At 43.2% G+C, this 21368-nt stretch overlaps 1 protein-coding gene across 1 annotated transcript in view; it reads left to right on the forward strand.

Annotated features, from left to right (window-relative positions):
* BAZ2B (bromodomain adjacent to zinc finger domain 2B) overlaps window positions 1-21368 on the forward strand; it is a 426898-nt gene that overhangs the window by 143232 nt on the left and 262298 nt on the right.

Consider the following 21368-nt stretch of genomic DNA (forward strand, 5'->3'; position numbering starts at 1 on the left):
TGACCCTATACACACAGATTTCTTTCACTCAGCCACATGGGTGGAAGAATCTCCTCTGCTGGCTATTGTATTCTGACAGCTGCTGCTTCCATGGCTGTCAGAATACATGAACAGTGACTGTATATCGTTGACAGCAGTCACTGTTTGGCCAAGAAGTCTCCACCCAGCTCCACTGATTTTCAAATTGAAGTTTGATGAGCTGGGTGATACCGACATGGCCATCCATGGTTAAATTTTTGGCCAATTCAGCAGGAATCAGCTGAGATTCAAGCAGTCTATGGCTAGCATTATTCACTTAAACAAAACTGGAAAGGGAAAATGTTTTGGCTGAAGGTACACTTTAATGTGATATATAATCACTTATGTATGTATATCCATATAGTGAACTTGGTGTTGAGTTATTCACTTTATGGTCAACACAGAGGACAAGGGGACACTCATTACACCTAGAGGAAAAGAGATTTCATCTCCAAATACGGAAAGGTTTCTTCACTGTAAGAGCTGTGAAAATGTGGAACAGACTCAAAAGCTGATTCTGGCCAGCTCAGTAGATTGTTCTAACCTCCCTGGCAGTATGATTATTTCAGATTTTAGGTGCTGAAAGCGGTACAATTATTTTGCATGGAAATTTGATGTTTTACAATGTAGGCCTGCAATTCTTAGGAATAACTCACTTAAATCTGTCCAAACAAGAGTCTAGAGTTCCTAAATGTACATAATATTACTGGGTACTGACATATATAGGTAAAGTTGATCCAGGGAAAATACAATTGCCTCTCGGGGGATCAGGAAGGAATTTTTCCCCTACTGGAGCAAATTGGATCATGCTCTGCTGGTTTTTTTTTTGCCTTCCTCTGGATCAACTGTGGGTATAGAATTGTGTATATGGGATTGTATGATATTATTATTATTTTTTTTTTTTTTTTTATGGTTGAAATAGATGGACTTGTGTCTTTTTTCAACCTGACTAACTATGTAACTATGTATATCTATTTGTGCTCAGCAAGGGGGAAGGATGTCGGAGGAGAGAGAGGAGTTTGCTTGCAATGTTTCTATGTAGCAGAACCAAAACACTTATTCAGTTTACTGTAATCTGGGTTCTTTGTAATTCACTATAGCTAGATTCTAGGGGGTAACTCAGGTACAATGGGAGTTTACTTCCTACAGCCCTTACTATGTAACTTCCTCAATCTTTGCTACTTGCACCACAAGTCACATTTCAAGTTCTGAGTCATAATTAAATATGATTTTTGGTTGTGATTTACAGTGCCTTGCAAAAGTATTCACCCCCCTTGGCATTTTTCGTGTTTTGTTGCCTCACAACCTGGAATTACCATGGATTGTTTGAGGATTTGCATCATTTAATTTACAGAACATGCCCATAACTTTGAAGATTTTTTTTTTATATAGTAAAGCAAACAACAAATAGGACAAAATAACAGAAAAGGTCAATGTGCATAACTATTCACCCCCCTAAAGTCAATACTTTGTAGAGACACCTTTTGCGGCTATCATAGCTCCAAGTCGCTTTGGATAAGTCTCTATGAGCTTGCCACATCTTACCACTGGGATTTTTGCCCATTCCTCCTTGCAAAACTGCTCCAGCTCCTTCAAGTTTGATGGTTTGCGCTTGTGAACAGCAATCTTTAACCTTCTGAGCGGTGTTCCCGAGTCTGACTCGGGGTGAGATTTTTTTGCTAGGATCGGTAACCCTGAGTCAGACTCGGGCTCGCCTCGCAGCATCCATAGGCTTGGTTTACTTACCTTGTCCCTGGATCCAGCGATGCCACTGCGCTGTGTGAGCGAGTGGGACCTCGCTCGATTCACACAGTGCCTCTGTGTGCCGCCGATCTCCGTTCCCTGCGACGTTACGACGCAGGGGTTCGGAGAACGGCGCCAAATTCAAAAAGGTAAACAAACACAATACATACAGTATACTGTAATCTTATAGATTATAGTACTGTATGTAAAAAATACACACCCCCCTTGTCCCTAGTGGTCTGCCCAGTGCCCTACATGTACTTTTATATAATAAATACTGTTCTTTCTGCCTGCAAACTGTAGCTTGTCCATAGCAACCAAAAGTGTCCCTTTATGTCAAAAATGGTTTTAGAGCAGCTAGAAAACAGCGATAATAAATTATAATCACTTGCAGAATTGTGCGATAGCGATTTGTGGGGAAATTCGTCATAAAAAAATAAAAATAATGACAGCGACAATTCTGCAACTGAGCAAATTTCAGTGATTTTGAGTTGATTACATTATTGAATAATTTTTATTATAATTATATTATTATTTGTTATAATTATTTATAATTATTTATTATATTATCATTTATAATTTTGTTTTTAAAAAATTTTCATACCCGGGATGCCTATTAGACTCTTGTTTGGTCAGATTTAAGTGAGTTATTCCTAAAAATTACAGGCCTACAGTATAAAACGCCAAATTTCCTTGCAAATAATGGTACCGCTTTCAGCACCTTTTTTCTGAAATAATCATACCGCCAGGGAGGTTAAAGTAGATGTAAACCCAATTCATGACATTTGAGCTGGGCACATATATCTACAGTACTTTATCTCTCTTCAAAGAGCTATGTCCTGTAGCTCTCTCCTGAACCGTTCTTCTGTTATCAGCCTGATAACTCCTTACAAATTCTTGGACACATTAGATAAAAGCAGCCAGAAATTTCTGTCCAGGGAGGTTGCTATAAATAGATTAGCAGGCAGCTGGCCCTGTTACAAAACACCTCTGAGAGTCTTTGCCTATGATGAGAGGGGGTGTGGGCCTTTCCTCCAATCAGCAACTTTAGCTATCTTGGCTGTATGCTCAGACATCACACTCTGTGTTAAACAGGAAGAGAAAATTTCCTAACACAATCTGAACTTTCTAAACAGTATATAAATGTGAAGACAGCAGATATACATTTAAAACCTATGTAGGGAGATTTGGTTCATCTCTGTGTATCATCTGAGGCTGTTTACTTCATTGGGTGTATGGAGGGTTTACATCCACTTTAAGTCTGACCACAGATTTTCTATTGGATTGAGGTCTGGGCTTTGACTAGGCCATTCCAACACATTTAAATGTTTCCCCTTAAACCACTCAAGTGCCTAGATGAAGACTGTGGTACAGAAAGCGGGATTGCTGTGAACTCTGTATGCATTTCACGGTTACATTTTAAAACTGCATTCACACCTAATCGCGGCGTTTTGTCCTGCAAATTACGGCGACAAATTGCAGCGTTTTGTACCGCGATTTGCGGCGACAAAACGCAGCGATTTTAACCCCCATTAACCCCCAGGTCCACATCTCCTATGCCGAACGCCGAAGCCGCCTGAAAAAAAGGGTCCGGGACTTGTTTTGAGCTTCAGGGGTTCGGCGTTTCGGCGTTCCGCGTAGAGATGTGAACCATCTCCATAGAGGGCAATGGTATTTCTCCCCTCCAGTGTATCGAGCATCGGGCGTCGGGCGTAAATACGCCTAGGTGTGAATGGAGCCTTAGTTTTGATTGGAGTGTCCTTTTTGCCCACTTTCCACCTGATCCTTTGGTCACAATTAGTCCGGTCCTGACGGCACATACAGACACCAAAGAATCGCAGTTGACCCTGATAGCGCAAACGCCATTCAGCAGGCGAAAGTAAAACTACAGGATCCGTAAATGAAAGGAACACAACATGTCTCCATTTGCCACTTGTCACTTTTCTTTGCAACCTCTGCATAGATCTCGGCGGAATACTCTGCAGCTTTATAAATTAATGATTAAGCAAAAAAAAATCTCCTGTGCCACAATAATGTCTTTTAATTCTTCTTACCGCTATCTTTATGCGCATCTTTTAAATAGAGTTTTGCATATGCAAATTGCCAAAATGCTTTGAGTTTGCTGGGATTAAAAAAAAAAAAAACACACACACTCTTCTTTCCAGTTGGTATTGACCTTTAGGAAATTGATTGTAGGTAATATGTCTTCCAAATGGATTCCCATTTGCGCTTTGCACGTTTTTGATGTCACAGATCACATTACTGCCAGCTAAACAGGCCTTCTTTGCATTCTATTTATACATTTGTCCATCCATATCCATTACCTCATCGGAGCAGTAAGTGTGGAGATAAATGAACACAATCCTCCGTTTGCTGATGTTTTATTCCCTCTGTAATGCGCAGCGCGTGTGAACAATATTTATACAGCATCGTTTTGTCATCCTGGCATCCATGTTATTGCTGTTTAGTCTCCTCCACCTCCTCGGCAGATGTTGTATATTTATTTGTGATTTTCTATTCTGCACTGAGATGAAAGCTGTATTTTTTTTTGATGGGAGCTTGTCCCCAGCAACCATTTTGGCCCTCATTTATACACTTGTCAAAGAAGAGCTGTTTGTGTTTCCCATGGCAACTACTGACAATTTTTACTTTTTTTTTTGACTGACAATATACAAAAGAGAATTGGTTTGGATGCTTTGAGTAAAATACTTGACTTGGGCTCTTTTATATACCGTATTTATCGGGGTATAGCGCGCTCCCGCGTAAAGCGCGCACCCCTAAAGTTGCCCCAAATTCCTGTGGAAAAAAGTTTTTTTGTACTTACAGTTTTGGTGTCTTGCGCGGCGTCCATCGGCGGTCTCGTCGGGTCCGGCGTCCGTCTGCGGCTTCGGGTGTCCTCTTCGTCGGGTCCGGCGTCCTTCTGCGGCATCCTCGCGTCCTCCCCGCTCGTTTCCCGCGCCGAGTTTGAATACTGCGCTGACATGTGCAGAGCGCAGTCGGGCAGGCTCGGCTACTCTCGCGCTGATGTCCTGTACATCCAGGACGTCAGCGCGAGAGGAGCCGAGACTGCCCGAGTATACACGAGTGTACTGCGCTCGGTATATGTCGGCGCAGTATTCAAACTCGGTGCGGGAAAGCGGGTATCGGCGTCTATCGCGCACCCACGATTTTGCCCTGATTTTCAGGGCAAAAAAGTGCGCGGTATACGCCGATAAATACTGTATGTAAACTTTCCTAAATTTGTTGAAGCGTGAATGTTAGGGGGAGCTTTCACCCAGCATAAAGCATGGGCTACGATGATTTCAACGCTGAGTTTTAACTCATCAGGGGTGCGCCACCTCTGCAGGAGGACAACTTGCTGGCAGTGGACAGGCTTTTTTACTCAGGCTGCTGTGGCTGCTTTCTAAAGAAAATCTATAGGTGCCCATTCACACTTGGCATTAGCAATTATAAAAAAACTTGTAGAACAGGAGCAGAATCATGCATCTTTGGCCCCATTGACATTTAAATAGGAGAGCCTGAAAAATGTGCATAAACATGCATTTCTCAAGTATTTTTAGGCACTCCCATTCAAATATATGGGGCCAACAATGCAATCCTGCCCCCAAGAAGCTCATGCGCCTTTTTGAGCTTCAGAAGACAGGCAACAAGCAACACAACACAACCCTCAGGTATGAACAGGTCTATTGATCATACTGGGATTCTTTATCGTGAGCTTTGTAATGCTTCAAGAATAGCACGCCAATACGCTCAGGTGTAAATAGAGACTTTGCACACATTTTGCTCCCTTAATAAATTCAGCCAATTTAAATTGAATGTTTATCATATGTTATGTTATGTTTATCATAATATGAGGTGATCCGCAGGTCATTGTATATTACCAGGATGTGTTATGTGGGGGAGGGGTGGATTTCTCACTTTTTATACTGTGGATCACCTCATATTATGATAAACATAACATAACATATGATAAACATGTCCAAGCTAGATATGTAAATAATCTATCACTCAAAGCAAGGAGAGAGGCTTTCAGACTTTTAATTTAGACAGGTTTTATCTGGAAGTCTGTTAATTTTCACTGAACAATAAAAGAGGATTGCTCAGAGCTGGATTAACTCTGTGTGGCAAGACTGGGCACAGATGATAGGAAATCTTATTCTCTACATTGTGACATCAAAAAAAAAAATTGGGGTTTACATCCACTTTAAATTGGGCTTTTGACCACCTGTATGCTGAATGAAATGTGGAGGCTGCCATTGGTTACTGAAAAAGCTAATTGGCTGTCTCTGGCTACAATAGTTTTTGAGCATCCGTATGCAAATGAAAAAGAGGTGGATTAAATTCATACCTCCTTATCTTTTATGTTTGTCAGATTATTAAAAGTACTGAAAGGATAGGATCAGCACAGCAGCCAGGTAACTAAAATTTTCACGGGAGGTCAAGTATAGAAGCCGGAATATTCCTCAGTACGGATTTCCCTTAACAAAGATATCAAGCAAATAGCTGCCCAAAGTCATTTGTGGTTGTTAGTAGCAGTTTGTTACAAATTAATTGTAAATGCGGAAAACACGCCTCTGTTTGGAAAGAAGGTATCACTGTTGTCATTCTGGCCCACATCATTTATGTGCCTGTGACCACAGCGGCCATCGGGGACTTGTTCCATGCCGGTCCAGTTCCTGCATTTGCCAAAGAAAAATTTGTGTTGTGCTGGCGATTAATAAGAAATATGGGCCACCTGCCTGTGTATGTGTCGGGCTTCTCAAAGCACTAATTCCAAATTGTATTTCTACAGCTCCCTGTGGAAATGCTTCTACGGAGGTTTGTTTTCCCTGCGTTTTTACCAGATACCAGCCTTAATTGTTATATATACAGAGTCATAGCGGTTGCTCAGGAACCCTAAGGTATGCAACTTAAAAGAATACTATTATGTATATAGAGAGTACTCATTAATTTCAGTTCGTATTGTAATTGTGATGTGATTTTCTCAATTTTTCCTGCTTGCTGTGTAAAAATGTTATGGCCTTAGTTCATAAACTGATTTGTAGATGCACTGGTGCTGTCTGTATGTCAGACAATACAGTAAGCATGCTTGCTAAATTAGGCCCTAAAGATACAGACATTGGGCTAGATTCAGCATTGATTTACGCCGGCGTATCTATAGATACGCCGCGTAAATTCAAAGCTGCGCCGGCGTATCTTCTTTCTGTATTCAGAAAGCAAGATACCCCGACATTAGCCTAAGATCCGACTGGCGTAAGTCTCTTACACCGTCGTATCTTAGGGTGCATATTTACGCTGGCCGATAGGTGGCGCTTCCGTCGTTTTCGGCGTAGAATATGCAAATGACCTAGATACGCCGATTCACAAATTTACGTACGCCCGGCGCTATTTTTTTACGTCGTTTACGTTAGGCTTTTTCGGCGTAAGGTTGCTCCTGTTATTATGAGGCGTACGCAATGTTAAGTATGGACGTCGTTCCCGCGTCTAATTTTGAATTTTTTACGTCGTTTGCGTAAGTCGTTCACGAATAGGGCTGGACGTAATTTACGTTCACGTCGAAAACCAATGACGTCCTTGCGGCGTACTTTGGAGCAATGCACACTGGGAAATTCCACGGACGGCTCATGCGCCGTTCGGGAAAAACGTCAATCACATCGGGTCACCTCCCATTTACATAAAACATGCCCCCGCCTCATACTCATTTGAATTAGGCACGCTTATGCCGGCCCCATTTACGCTACGCCGCCGCAACTTACGGAGCAAGTGCTTTGTGAATACTGCACTTGCCCGTGTAAGTTGCGGCGGCGTAGCGTAAATAACATACGATACGCCCGCACAAATTTCTGGCGGGCTACTTGAATCTAGCCCCTTTGTTTAATCTTAGCTACTGTTACTGTTATGCCACTGTACACACGGTCGGAATTTCCAACAACAAATGTTCGATGTGAGCTTGTTGTCGGAAAATCCAACCGTGTGTATGCTCCATCGGACATTTGCTGTCGGAATTTCCAACAACAAATGTTTGAGAGCTGGTTCTCAATTTTTCCAACAACAAAAGTTCTTGTCGGCAATTCCGATCGTATGTAGCCAATTCCGACTCAAGCAGAAGAGCCGCACTGCCTATTGAACTTCATTTTTCTCAGCTCGTCGTACGTGTTGTAGGTCACCGCGTTCTTGACGTTCGGAATTTCCCGACAACATTTGTGTGACCGTGTGTATGCAAGACAAGTTTGAGCCAACATTCCGTCGGAATTTTTTTTTGTTGTCGGAATGTCTGTTCGTGTGTAAAGCCCCATACACACTATCAGTTTTCCTGATGGTTTTCTCTTCAGGTTTACCAAAACCATCTAATATGAGGTCAAACTTCACCAAACATTTGCAAAGAATTTTGAAAAGAGTGATTGGTGTGTCCTCTGTTAGATACGGCACCTTATCCCTATAAAATGATACAGGGTTATGGGAAGGATAAGGGAATTATAGCGGTGCCATTAACAAGTCACAAAAAGTATTTGGAACGGTATTAAATAAGAATAATATTTTATTCAATATATCCATTAGTTAATAACAGGAACGATAGATTAAAAATAACACTGATTTTGAATAATTGAATCCCGACATGTTTCGTCAAATCGTTGCCTTCCTCCTTCCTTACTAAACTGCATGTTTTTTTTTTTTGCATCCACTGTACCTTAGTAATCCTTTATGTTTCTGGCCGCTTCCTGTATATGGATTCATCATAAGCAAGTTCTTTCTAAATCCCGCGATAACTCGCGGCAGACCTCCGCAATGTCTCCTAGGAACAATGACAAAACCTCCCAGGAGACATTGCGGCATCGAGGAAGTGATGGAATACCCGCACACTACCCGATGAATCCATATACAGGAAGCGGCCAGTAACATAAAGGATTACTAAGGTTCGCCTGCCCCTGACAGTGACCCGAGCTGGGCATCGCCGCTTAGTGAAGGATTGGCTCGGGCGGCTTGGCTGCTCTCGGCTGGTCTAGTCCTGCAAAGGGAACTGCGTTCCTGCTGTGAAAAAAGTGCAGGGACTCCGTTCCCACACGTTCCCGCAGGACTTGAGCCCTGGTGTTATTTGAGCCTGCCTAAACTCCAACTTCATTGGGCTGCATTCAACTGTTTTGCCAAGAACAGCGTATTGCATTTGAAAAGGAATATGTGCTATTCAGATGTGTGTACACACTGACAGACCAATTCTGGTATAGTGTAGTGACTCGTACAGATATCTGATGAGAAGGGGTGAAAACTGATGCAGATAGTGCCTTATGAGTGGTCATCTACACATACCCTGACCATTTTAAACAATTTAAAAAGTTACTAAAAAAATAATCATCTCCCAGTGCCTTTAATAATTCAACAATAACATGTTTTTGTTATGCAGAGGTGTGAGTGATCCTTAATACGCCTATATTACATAATTAATGCAATTCAGAACATATGAGACTCTTGTGAATGAAAGTGCTTTGTTTTCAAAGCCCGTGTATGCTGTGCCACCCAAGAAAATTATTCGAGCGCAAGCTGGAAATTTGAGTGCTCATGGGAATATTATAGATGGGTCGGGAAGGAGATTCCCTTGCACTGTAGGAAATATTCAGAATTTGGAATACCAGGATGGCACTGTGACAGTAAATCTTTAATTTATATAATGCATTTTAAAGGTAATTGCTACTTACAAATTTATTATAATTTTAATTGAAACTGATAAAATAAAAATTGTACACTTTTATTAAAGCAATGTTAAAAAAAATGTAATTCATATTACTTGAAAAACAAACCAGGCAAATATACACTATGGCCCGGATTCACAGACACTGGCGCATATTTATGCCGCTGTAGCGTATCTCCTTTACGCTACGCCGACGCAGCGCAGAGAGGCAAGCACTGAATTCACAAACCACTTCCTCCCAAATCTGCGCTGGGTTTTTCAGGCGTAAGTCGGCGTAAGTGGAAGTGGGCAAGGGCCATGCTAATGAGGCGTGACCCCATGCAAATGATGGGCCGAGTGCCTGATAGATACGTATTGCCAACTGCGCATGCGCCGTCCCGTGGGCGCATCTCAGTGCGCATGCTCACAATCACGTCGGAACAACTGCCTAAGATACGTCGGATCACTGTTTACGGCGTGAACGTAACCTATGCCTAGTCATATTCACGTCCTACATAAACTACGTAAAATACGTCGGCTTGTGTTCCCTGGTGCAGATCTTTGCATGGAAGCTGCTGAGTTAAACCTCCTTTATGGGGCATAACTTTACGCCGGACGCCAGCCCTTGGCACTATTTCACCCACTAATACCAACAATGGGGCAATTCTCCCCACTCACAACAATGAAGAGGAAACATTTCCTCCCAATAACACCAATGATGTGGAAAAATCTCTCCCACTGACACCAACAATGGGGCCCAATAACATCAGCGATGGGGCACAATTTCTCTCAATGACACCAACGATGGGGCCCAATAACATCAGTGATGGCATACAATTCCTATCAATGACACCAACAGTGGGGCCCAATAACATCAGTAATGGTGCACAATTCCTCCCAGTTACACCAATAATGGGGCGCAATTACTCTCACCGAAATAAACAATGGGGTATTATTTTTCCCACTGATGTCAGAACCTTTTCTTCTCCCACTTGCCACAGTCCGGCCCTCCTAAAGTCTGAAGGACAGTAAACTGGCCCTTTGTTTAAGAAGTTTGGAGACCCTTGGTTTAAAGCGGGAGTTCACCCAATTATGTTTTTTTTTCTCTTTTCCCCTTAGATGCATGCTCGTTTTGTCTAGGGGAATCGGCTAGTTGTTTTAAAATATGAGCCGTACTTACCATTTTCGAGATGCATCTTCTCCGTCGCTTCCGGGTATGGGTCTTCGGGAGCGGGCGTTCCTTCTTGATTGACAGTCTTCCGAGAGACTTCCGACGGTCGCATCCATCGCGTCACTCGTAGCCGAAAGAAGCCGAACGTCGGTGCGGCTCTATACTGCGCCTGCGCACCGACGTTCGGCTTCTTTCGGAAAATCGTGACGCGATGGATGCGACCGTCGGAAGCCTCTCGGAAGACTGTCAATCAAAATAGGAACGCCCAGTCCCGCAGCCCATACCCGGAAGTGGCAGAGAAGATGCATCTCGTAAACGGCAAGTACAGCTCATATTTTAAAACAACTAGCCGATTCCCCTAGACAAAACGAGCATCCATCTAAGGGGAAAAAGTGTTATGTACGACGGGTGAACCTCCGCTTTAAGTCAACTGTGTGAATCTATTGTTGTAACTCAGGGGAGAGTAAAATCAAACCACATTAAGGGAGCTTATCAGGCAACCTTGAGGGTGTACTCATTTTTCCATGTGTTTGTATGTATTTGTGTGTTTGTGTGTGTATCTTTCTTGACATACAAAACTGTGGCACTTTGATTTGTCATGCCTCCCCTGGTATTTACAGTGCGGGCTATTAATTCACCAAGTTGTTTGCTTCTTACGCTCAAATTAGCTACAATGTACAATGTAAATTTAATGGAACTATTCAGAATAAAAACACGAAGAATACTGAATATTCATATTCACAAGCCTTTGGTTGGCAAACAGTGGTGCTTCTCAATACCCTCTGAGCATTACGGCATAGTTTATTGGGAAGACAGGAGCAAGGAGGTGGAAATAATCAGCTTTATATGGAAGTTGCCAAGCAATAGCACAGAAGCCAGTGCAAGATAAAAATTAAAAAAACACTGATAACAGAGGAGAATGTCACAGTGGTGGTAACTTTACCACATACAAAGTAAATAGGCAGTGTCTTGGCATCCTACCTGCTAAAAGCCCAACTCTGGGCCATGTGCCTCCCCCCTCCCCCAAGATGACCCCTACCCACCCCTGAGGTCCCCACCAGCAGTGTTTTATGCTTTTTCTTTTTTGCTTTCTTATTTACATTACATTTTTTAATGTCTTCTGACCAGTCACATAATGCTGTGGGTTTTCTTTATCCTTCTTCCAATGGAGGGAAGTCCTGGGAAAGAGAGCAGAGCTGGCATAATAACAAGGCATTGTGCTTAGGGGGTGGGGCAATGATGCCCTGTACCAACAGTCTTTCCTCAGTCTTCGAGCTTGAGTGATGCTGGGTGTCATTCGGCCTAGAAGACTGAGAACATCTTGCAGGGAAGAAGAGGTACTGCAGTGGATGGTTCTGGATTGATGTCAAGGTCTTGCTTCAAGGCCGTTGTATAGTTTCAGTATTACTTTGCAAATTCTTAGTTAGAGAAGTTGTAAATGCATCTTTGTGTAAATAAAGTAATAAACATGTTATACTTACCTGCTCTGTGCAATGGTATTGCACAGAGCAGCCATAAATCCCTTTCTGGTGTCCCCCACTTCCCCACCCACTCTAGGCTCCTCCTCTTCTCCATGTGCTACCATAGGAAGCGGCTTCCTATGGTTGCACATGTGCAGGCTCACTCTTGAACCAGGCTGCGTGCATCTATAGACACACATAGGGTGGCTCAGTCTCACCCCCCCCCTGCTCCCACCTCCCAGGATTTGAATGACAGCAGCATAAACCAATGGCTCTTGCTGCTCTCAGCCAAGCCTGTGAGACCAATAAGGGAAGGCGAGAAGACCTGCAGACAGGCCCAGGGCTGGATCAATACTGGACTTTTTTTTACTATAAATGCATAGAATGCATTAAAATGTTTTTTACCTTAAAGGAGTTGTAAAGGAAAATTTTTTTTTTGCTGAAATGACTGTTTACAGGGTATAGAGACATAATAGTTAACTGATTCCTTTTAAAAATGATTAAAACGAGATATAAATCAATCATATAATGTACCTACAGTTTCAGTTTTGTTTTTGCATGCTGTTTCCTGCTCTGTGATGTACAGAGACTCAGAGCCAATACAGGGCAGTGATGGTTTGTAAAACGAAACTGATTGGTTTTGAGGGGTTTTAGACACACAGTAATCACACCGCCTTGATTAGTGACCACAGAGAGAAAGCTCCCATGACTTTTTTCATCAGGAAACAGACAACCAGGAAGTGTTCAGAACAGAGAAGGATTAGAGCAAAAACGAACAATGAGGACATGAAACCAGGACTGCAGTAAGGTAAAGGAAGCTATTTAGCTAAAAAAAAAAAATCCTTTAGTGACCCTTTAAGGCATTCTGTGTTCAGATCCCTCCCCAGCCTCCATTATACTTACATGGGCCCGATCTTGATCCAGCGCTGTGTACGAGAGCAGCGGCTCTCTTTTTTCTCTCCCTCCTCACTGGACATGGAGGCAGCAGCCTGTGAGGTAGGAGCAGGGGGCAGGGCCCAAGCAGCTCTGTGGGTGTCTATGAACGCACACAGAGCTCAGCTCAGTATCGAGCTTGCACGAGTGCCCCCATAGCAATCGGCTTGCTATGGAGGCAAAAGGGGGCAGAACCAAGAGTGTGGGGGGGGGGCATTCCAGAAGAGGAGGATCCGGGCTGCTCTGTGAAAAACCATTGCACAGAGCAGGAAAGTATGACATGTTTGTAACTTTTTTTTTAATCCTTTACTATCTCTTTAAGGTAGATAAGGCTAGTTAAAAACACCTGAACATATTCAAAAATACGGGGGTTTGGTCACACTATATGGTCATATAGTGCTAAGCCCACTTAGTGGTCCTGCTAGTACATCGCTTCAGTGTGAAAGCCTTTGGGCTTTCACACTGAAGACTGCAGGGCACGATTTTTTCAAGCGGTATAGCAGCGATATTTTTAGCGATAAACCGCCTGAAAAACGTGTGTGAAAGGGGCCTAAGTGTTTGGCTTGCAGTTGCGTTTTGGCCCTACTGATGTGACTGGCTGAGTTTGCATGTCAACATGACAGGTCACATTCAATTTTCTATGATGGAAAGCATTGTGGCATGTAAACAGTGACTTCTGGCTGTATCTTAGACTTTAGGTGGGCAGTAGAGGGGTGGAGAAACCACATCTCAGCTGCCTGTTTTTACTGCCCCTGGACACCTATGTGTAAGAGACTTTAGTGATATGCAAATTTAGATTTTCTTTTGCCAGTAAGTAAATCCTCATCTCCATTACTAATTTTTCCCTCTGCCCACTGTGACAGGGGGTTGTCACAGTAAGGGCAGAGGTGTCTTTACATTCAGGCTGTGGTGGGCACCCGATGGAGGAATAACTGGATTTCAGGAGGCAGACAGGTGCAGAGTTTTTTTTCACTGATTACGCTGAATCGTGCATTTATTGGTTTGTGCAAACTTTGGAAAAGGAAAGGGTTTCTTTAATACGGGATGCCTTTAACTGTTGATTGTCACTCCCGTTGAAGCGTTTGGATCCATTATACAATAGCAGCATTTCTTGAGCTACTCTGAGTATGTTGTTATTTAGCATAATGTAATGGATTGAGTGGGCACAGATTCATACCTATGGGATTCAATAACAATACACAGTTCTTAGCTGCCGTTAAACATAGAGCCTATAAAATCATTACTGAATTTGTAAGAATGAACAAACCAACAAAGTGGCATATTTACTACCCGGAAAACATCATTAGGTAGGCACAAAATGATAGTTTTACGAGACTGGCTTATCACAGACGGTTTCAGATAGTCTTTGGTTAGGATTGGTAAGTTGAAGAACCCATCAGCTTCTGAAGGTTTTCAGACACCAGGGGGGAGATTTACTAAAATTGGAGCACTCTGCAGCTGTGCATGGTAGCCAATCAGCTTCTAACTTCAGCTTATTCAATTAAGCTTAGACAATAAAACCTGAAAGCTGATTGGTTTCTATGCAGAGCTTTGCTTTAACTGCTTGCCGACCAGCCGCCAGCGATATACGGCGGCAGGTCAGCTCTATTGTGAGAATTGCCGTACTGGTACGGTGGTTCGTTAAAGAGATATATCGGGCACGTGCCCGGGGCGCTGGAGCTGATGTGCGTGGTCGGCGGCCACCCACGATCGCTCCTCAGAGAGGCAGAACGGGGATCTGTCAATGTAAACCAGTGTTTCTCAATTCCAGTCCTCAGGCCCCCCCAACAGGTCAGGTTTTCAGGATTTCCCTCAGATGAAAAGGCTGTGGCGATTACTAAGGCAGTGAAACTGATCAAATCACCTGTGCAAAATAATGGAAATCCTGAAAACCTGACCTGTTGGGGGGGCCTGAGGACTGGAATTGAGAAACACTGATGTAAACAAACAGATCCCTGTTCTGTCAGGGAAGTAGAGAGAGATTGTCTGTTCCTAGTGATCTCTCTCTGTAATCCCAGTCACTACACTCCCCCCACAGTTAGAATCACCTCCCTAGGGCACACTTAACCCCTTGTTAGCCCCCTAGTGTTAACCCCTTCTATGCCAGTGTCATTTATATAGTAATCAATGAATTTTTAAGCACTGATTGCTGTATAAATGTCACTGGTCTCAAAAAAGTGTCAAAAGTGGCTGTGATTGGCCAAGCTTGCGGGTCATAGTGCATGCTTGGCCAATCATCAGCCAGCGATGCCGCAGTGAATTATGGTCTGTGAAACGTATCTCGAATTTGGTGCGAACGACCCGTTTTTTTCGTATTTCAACGAATGATCAAACATACGATGTTCGAGTCGAACATGAGTTTGACTCAAATACAAAGCTCATCCCTACTTCACACCAAACTCATCAAAGCATGTGTTTACAGATCTGGCTTTGTCCATCTGAACTCAAAGCTTTGGAAGAGTTTCCATACATTTCTTTGCCATATAGTGTATGGTCTATTACTAATCAGTCCATTACATGTGGAATTGGGCAACAATTGCATAGGCTTTGAACATTTACAAACCTCTTCAATACAATCAAAGGAAAAAAAATTGTTTCTGAGAATGGTGGTCCATTCACCTGAATTATTAGTATTTGGTGGACTGAACCTTTAATCCTCTCAATATGATGCATTTTCACAATAAACAAGTCAGTTATCTAGTTAATTTTACAGAGAATATCAGAGACTTTCCTGAGATTCCCTACAGTGCCCTGTTATCTATTACAATGCACACAGTAGTCCCTAACCATGTAAGATAAAAATAGGCAGTTCAGTGTTTTTCTCCCTCTAGGTTGAGTTATTATCATTTAATCGTTAACTGGGATGTGATCAGTCCTCTAAGGCCTCGTACACACGACAGAGATTCTCGGCAGAATTCGCCGAGAAACTCGGTCAAAACCCGGATTCTGCCGAGAATCTCTGTCGTCTGTACAGTTTTGGCTCGATGGAGCCGCCGAGGAGCTCGACGAGAAAATAGAGAACATGTTCTCTATTTTCTCGTTGGCCGCGTTGTTCTATAGGAGAAGGCGGCCCGCCGAGCTCCTCGGCGGCTTCATCCCAAAACGAGACGAGGAACTCGACGTGCCAAGCACGTCGAGTTCCTCTGTCGTGTGTACGGGGCCTAAGAGATTCCAGTTAATTAGTAGATAGGTTCTTTATGTTAAGCTGGCCATAGACATCAGAAGACAGCTCGGACGTGAAAAAACAATCCAGGTATTGAAGGAACATTCTTTTGATATCCCTTTCCACAAATATGAGGAGGGAATGAAGGCGTCTACAGACATCATACAGCTGTTGCTAAGGGAAATAAATGGATCATTTCAGAGTGAGGCCTCGTACACACGACCGAGAAACTCGACGGGCGAAACACATCGTTTTGCTCGTCGAGTTCCTTGTTAGGCTGTCGAGGATCTCGGTGAGCCAAATTTCTCCATTGCCGTCGAGGAAAAAGAAGACATGCTCTTTTTTTGGCTCGACGAGATCCTCGACAGTTTCCTTGTCGAAAAGTGTACACACGACCGGTTTCCTCTGCAAAAAAAAAAAAAAACAGCAAGTTTGTACGAGGCTTCAGGGGATGTTTTTATAAAAAAAACTAAGATTTTACAGTTTCTAAAATGTGTAGTAAATGTGTATGCTGATTGACAAGTGGAATAGAGCACAATGGATCCCAAATCATGAAAAACTGATAAATTAATGTTGAAAGCGTCACTTATGTAAAAGTTGCCCCAGATAACAACTCATACCAAGACCTGGATTTTCCACTGAATGTGAAATCCACATAAGATGCGAAAAATGGGACTACAAATCATCCAGCAAAATGCAGCAAATGCTCAGTGATTTGATTGTTCACTACTTATTAAAGCGGGAGTTCACCCAAAAAATTTTTTTAACATTAGATTGATGCTCATTTTGTCAAGGGGAATCGGGTAGTTTTTGTAAAATCGAAGCAGTACTTACCAGTTTAGAGAGTGATCTTCTCCGCCGCTTCCGGGTATGGTCTTCGGGACTGGGCGTTCCTATTTGATTGACAGGCTTCCGACAGGCTTCCGACAGTTGCATACATCGCGTCACGAGTAGCCGAAACGTCGGTTCGGCTCTATACGGCGCCTGCGCACCGACGTTTGACTCATTTCGGAAAATCCTGACGCGATGTATACGACCGTCGGAAGCCTGTCAATCAAGTAGGAACGCCCAGTCCCGCAGCCCATACCCGGAAGCGGCGGAGAAGATGCATCTCTAAAACTGTAAGTACTGCTTCGATTGTAAAAAAAACACCCGATTCCCCTTGACAAAATAAGCCTCAATCTAATGTTAAAAAAAAGGTTTTTGGGTGAACCTCCACTTTAATATGCCCCCAGGACAGAGTAATGCCCCGTACACACGATCGGAATTTCCGATGGACTTTTTCCATATGATTTTCTGATCGTGTGTAGCCCCATCAGAGGTTTTTCATTAGAAATTCCAATGAATTCCATCGGAGTTTAGATATAAAACATGTTCTATTTATTCCGATGGAATTCCGATGTGATTTGGCCGGGCAAAAGCCAGATCGTGTGTACGCGGAATAAGAGGGTGACATTTTACCAGTGAGTTTAGCCGAAGTGTCCTCGGGCCTTTTCGGACGTTTCCGAGGCTCTCCAGCGCCTCCCGCCTCTGGCCGCATGCGGTATTGCATCCCATTGAAGTCAATACGGAACTAATTATTTTCGTTTCCATTGACTTCAATGGAGAAACTCGCTTTGTTATGCGAGTACTTTGGATTACGAGCATACTCCTGGAACGGATTATGCACGTAATGCGAGGTTCCACTGTATCTTAAATTCAGCATGGAATTTGATACAATTCAACATAATGATCTAATACAAAATTGTACAATCTAGGGCTTAAAGGGGTTGTAAAGGTATTTTTTTCCCTAGTTCCTTTACCTAGTGCAGTCCTCCTTAACTTACCTCAACTTACCTCATTCTTCGATTTTGCTTTTAAATGTCCTTATTTCTTCTGAGAAATCCTGACTTCCTGTTCTTCTGTCTGTAACTACACACCGTAATGCAAGGCTTTCCCCCTGGTGTGGAGAAAGCCTCTTGAGGGGGGATGGGGCAAGCAGGAGTGTCAGGACACTCTCTACTTTGCAGATAGAGAAAGGAGCTGTGTATTAGTGGGTGTCCTGACACTCCTGCTCACCCCCTCAAGAGACTTTCTCCACATGAGAGCTTTTCGTTGGGAATCCCGATCGTGTGTATGCTCCATTGGATTTTTCCCACAGGAAAACTGCCAGGAAAAAAAAGAGAGCAGGATCTCTTTTTTCTGTCAGGAAAAAATCCTAGCGGGAAAACCGTTCGTCTGTATGCTTTTCCTACGGGGAAAAAACACCCATGCTCGAAAACAATTCGACGCATGCTCGGAAGCATAGAACTTCATTTTGTCGGCTCGTCGTAGATTTTTACGTCACCGCGTTCCTGGCAGTCAAAAGTTCACCGAACGTTTGTGTGACCGTGTGTATGCAAGGCAGGCTTGAGAGGAATTCTGTCGGGAAAACCATTTTTTTTTTCCGAAGGGAAAACCGCTCGTGTGTACGTGGCATCAGTCTTTTTTTCTGCCGCCACTTTTTTAGTGTTTCTATTCTATTTTTCTGGTTTCCTTTGGGAACCTGATGCAAAGGTGCATAGTCACCAGTACTCCAAATAAATACATGGGGAGTGGATTTACTAAAACTGGAGATTACAAAAGGTTGTGACCTCAATGGCTCCACAACTACTCAATTTAAATGTATGCTACACCACAGTGATCAGTTTATTAACTGAAAGGCCTCGTACACACGACGAGAAACTCAACAGAATCCATCAAGAAACTTGGTGGGAGAGCTTTTTTGCCGAGGAAAGCGGCCATGTGTCAGTTTTTCATCAAGGAAACTGTCGAGGAACTCGACGAGGAAAAAAGAGAGCAAGTCTCAATTTCCTCTTCGGGCTGGTTTTCAACGAGAAACTCGAGCGTGTGTATGCTAAGAAACCCGCGCTTGCTCACAATAAAGTATGAGACGGTAGTAAAAGTAGCATTTGTAATGGAGATAACACATTTTTCAAGCTGTAATAGACTTAACACGCAAACACATGAGATTAGCAAAAACAGCCCCAAGAGTTGTGCAAGTGGAATCGAACTTCCCCTGCCGTTGTATTTGTTGTACGTCACCGTGTTTGAGAACAAGGAGATTTTGTCTTGACCGTGTGTACGCAAGGCAAGCTTGTCGAGTTCCTCGACAAGCCTAACAAGGAACTTGTCGAGGAAAATGATGTGTCTTGCCCGACGAGTTACTCGGTCGTGTGTACGAGGCCAAAGACATGTGTGCTGTGTCCCTAAGCATAAGCCTTTTTCGATCTACAAATGTTATTTGAGAAGAAAAAATATCTCAGATATTGATTTGTGAGGTTTTTATCCTGGTAAAGTTTAGTAATGAAGGCCAAAGAGGTACTGCCCTTTTTGGGCTGCTTGTCCACAAAGGGGGGGGGGGGGGGGTGTCTCAGTTACAATAATTGTATAGCATACAACACTGTACTTCACTGGATGTGCAGACTTTTTGAGATATGTAGCACAGAAAAACCTTTTCATTATATTTCTTTTGTATATTTTTATAAAAACCATATTCCTTGCCATATATGCATAAAGGGGGCTATTGGCCACCTATCCTTTGCCCATTCAATATGTTATGGCCTAAAAACCTAAACGATACATTCCATTTCTTCTCCCCAGTTAAAGATTTTCTGGCATTGATTGACTTTACACACCACAGAAACAGTTTCTAATGTTTCAAAGACAGACTTGGCGTCTCAAAACACCGTTTGTTCTGTTTGCCAGAAATATTTCCATTTTTGTAGAGAAAAGCTCTCTGTGACCGGCTGCATACAAGCATATATGGAAGGATCTCCAATTAATTTTAATCAAAGTTGACTGCTTCAAGTTTTTTCCCCTAACTTATAAAAATTTATTTTGATGGAACCCTCTTATCTGGAAGCTTCCCACCTTTAATTAAAGAAGAAAGATGTTAATAAAACACAAATCTTGGCTTTCAGCTTCTTTCTGTAGTGACATCATTGGGCCACACCGTAAAATTCTGGGAACACTGAGGATCCCAAAGTTCCGTAGATGATGCTCCAGCACCCCCAGGATCCTGATAGAAGGTCAATAACGTCACTTTCACCTAGGCAAACCCACTGGAAGCCAAGGACGTAAGTTTTTTTTTATGTCTTAAAGACTCCTTTCACAATGGGGCGTTTTTCAGGCGCTTCGGCGTTAAAAAAAGGCGCCTGTAAAGCGCCTGAAAGAAGCCTCATCTGCAATCCCAATGTGAAAGCTCGAGTGCTTAGCCTGATCTGGGGGTGGTGTCGGCAGAGGACTGGGACAAGGCCCTTATTAACTGCAGATTAGTCTCTCCCAAAATTTCAGACCGCCTCACTCAACTATATATCCTGCATCGGTCATACCGTATCTCAAAGTTTAGGCCGGGTAGCAACCCCAACTGCCCGGGCTGTGGCTACTCTAACGCCTCCTTTTACCACCTCATCTGGGAATGCCCCTGTGTGCAAGGTTTCTGGACTCAGGTGGTCCGGTTCCTTCACGACCGCATGGGATCACCACTGTCCTTGAGCCCCCGCCAATGCTTGCTTGGGCTCCTCTCACTGTCTGAAGCCGAGAAATGTCTCAACACCTTTTTGCAAGAGATGTTATTCCTTGCCAGGCTTCAGATAGCTAGAACTTGGATGAGGGCACCCCCCCTACTCTGCAGCAATGGATCAGAGCTGTCAATGCAACCCTACCCTTCAAAAAGTTGCTCTATGTTCACAGGGGCTGCCCCAACAAATACCATAAGGTCTGGGATAGATGGTTAGGGGAGGCCTCCACCTGTGTTGCTCCTGATGAATAAGGTTCCTCATGGTGCCCTTCGGGTGCTCCTGACTACCGGTCTACAATTTTGTTCTCTCCCCATATGTTAATCTGCATATGTAACCTGCTCTTCCTTCAATGTGTCCGTTATGTCTGTGTACTTGACATTGTACTGTATCCTTGCTTGTGGTGCATGTTGCACCGATTATTAATATGTCTGTAATTCTTTACCTTTATGCTCAACAAACGTTGTTTTGATTTAAAAAAAAAAGAAAGCTCGAGTGCTTTCAGAGCCCTTTTACACTGCCAGCGCCCGAAAAACGCTGGTTAAGCTCCGCAAAGACCCTTTTCACACTGGGGCATTTTTCAGGCGCTTTGGCACTTTAGGAGCAGTGTGTTCAACGCTCCTAAAGCACTGCAAAGAAGCTGCTTGCAGGACTTTTTTTGATGCCCTGCCAGCGCAGC

Source organism: Rana temporaria, chromosome 6, assembly GCF_905171775.1.
Source record: "Rana temporaria chromosome 6, aRanTem1.1, whole genome shotgun sequence".
Classification (NCBI taxonomy): Eukaryota; Metazoa; Chordata; class Amphibia; order Anura; family Ranidae; genus Rana; species Rana temporaria.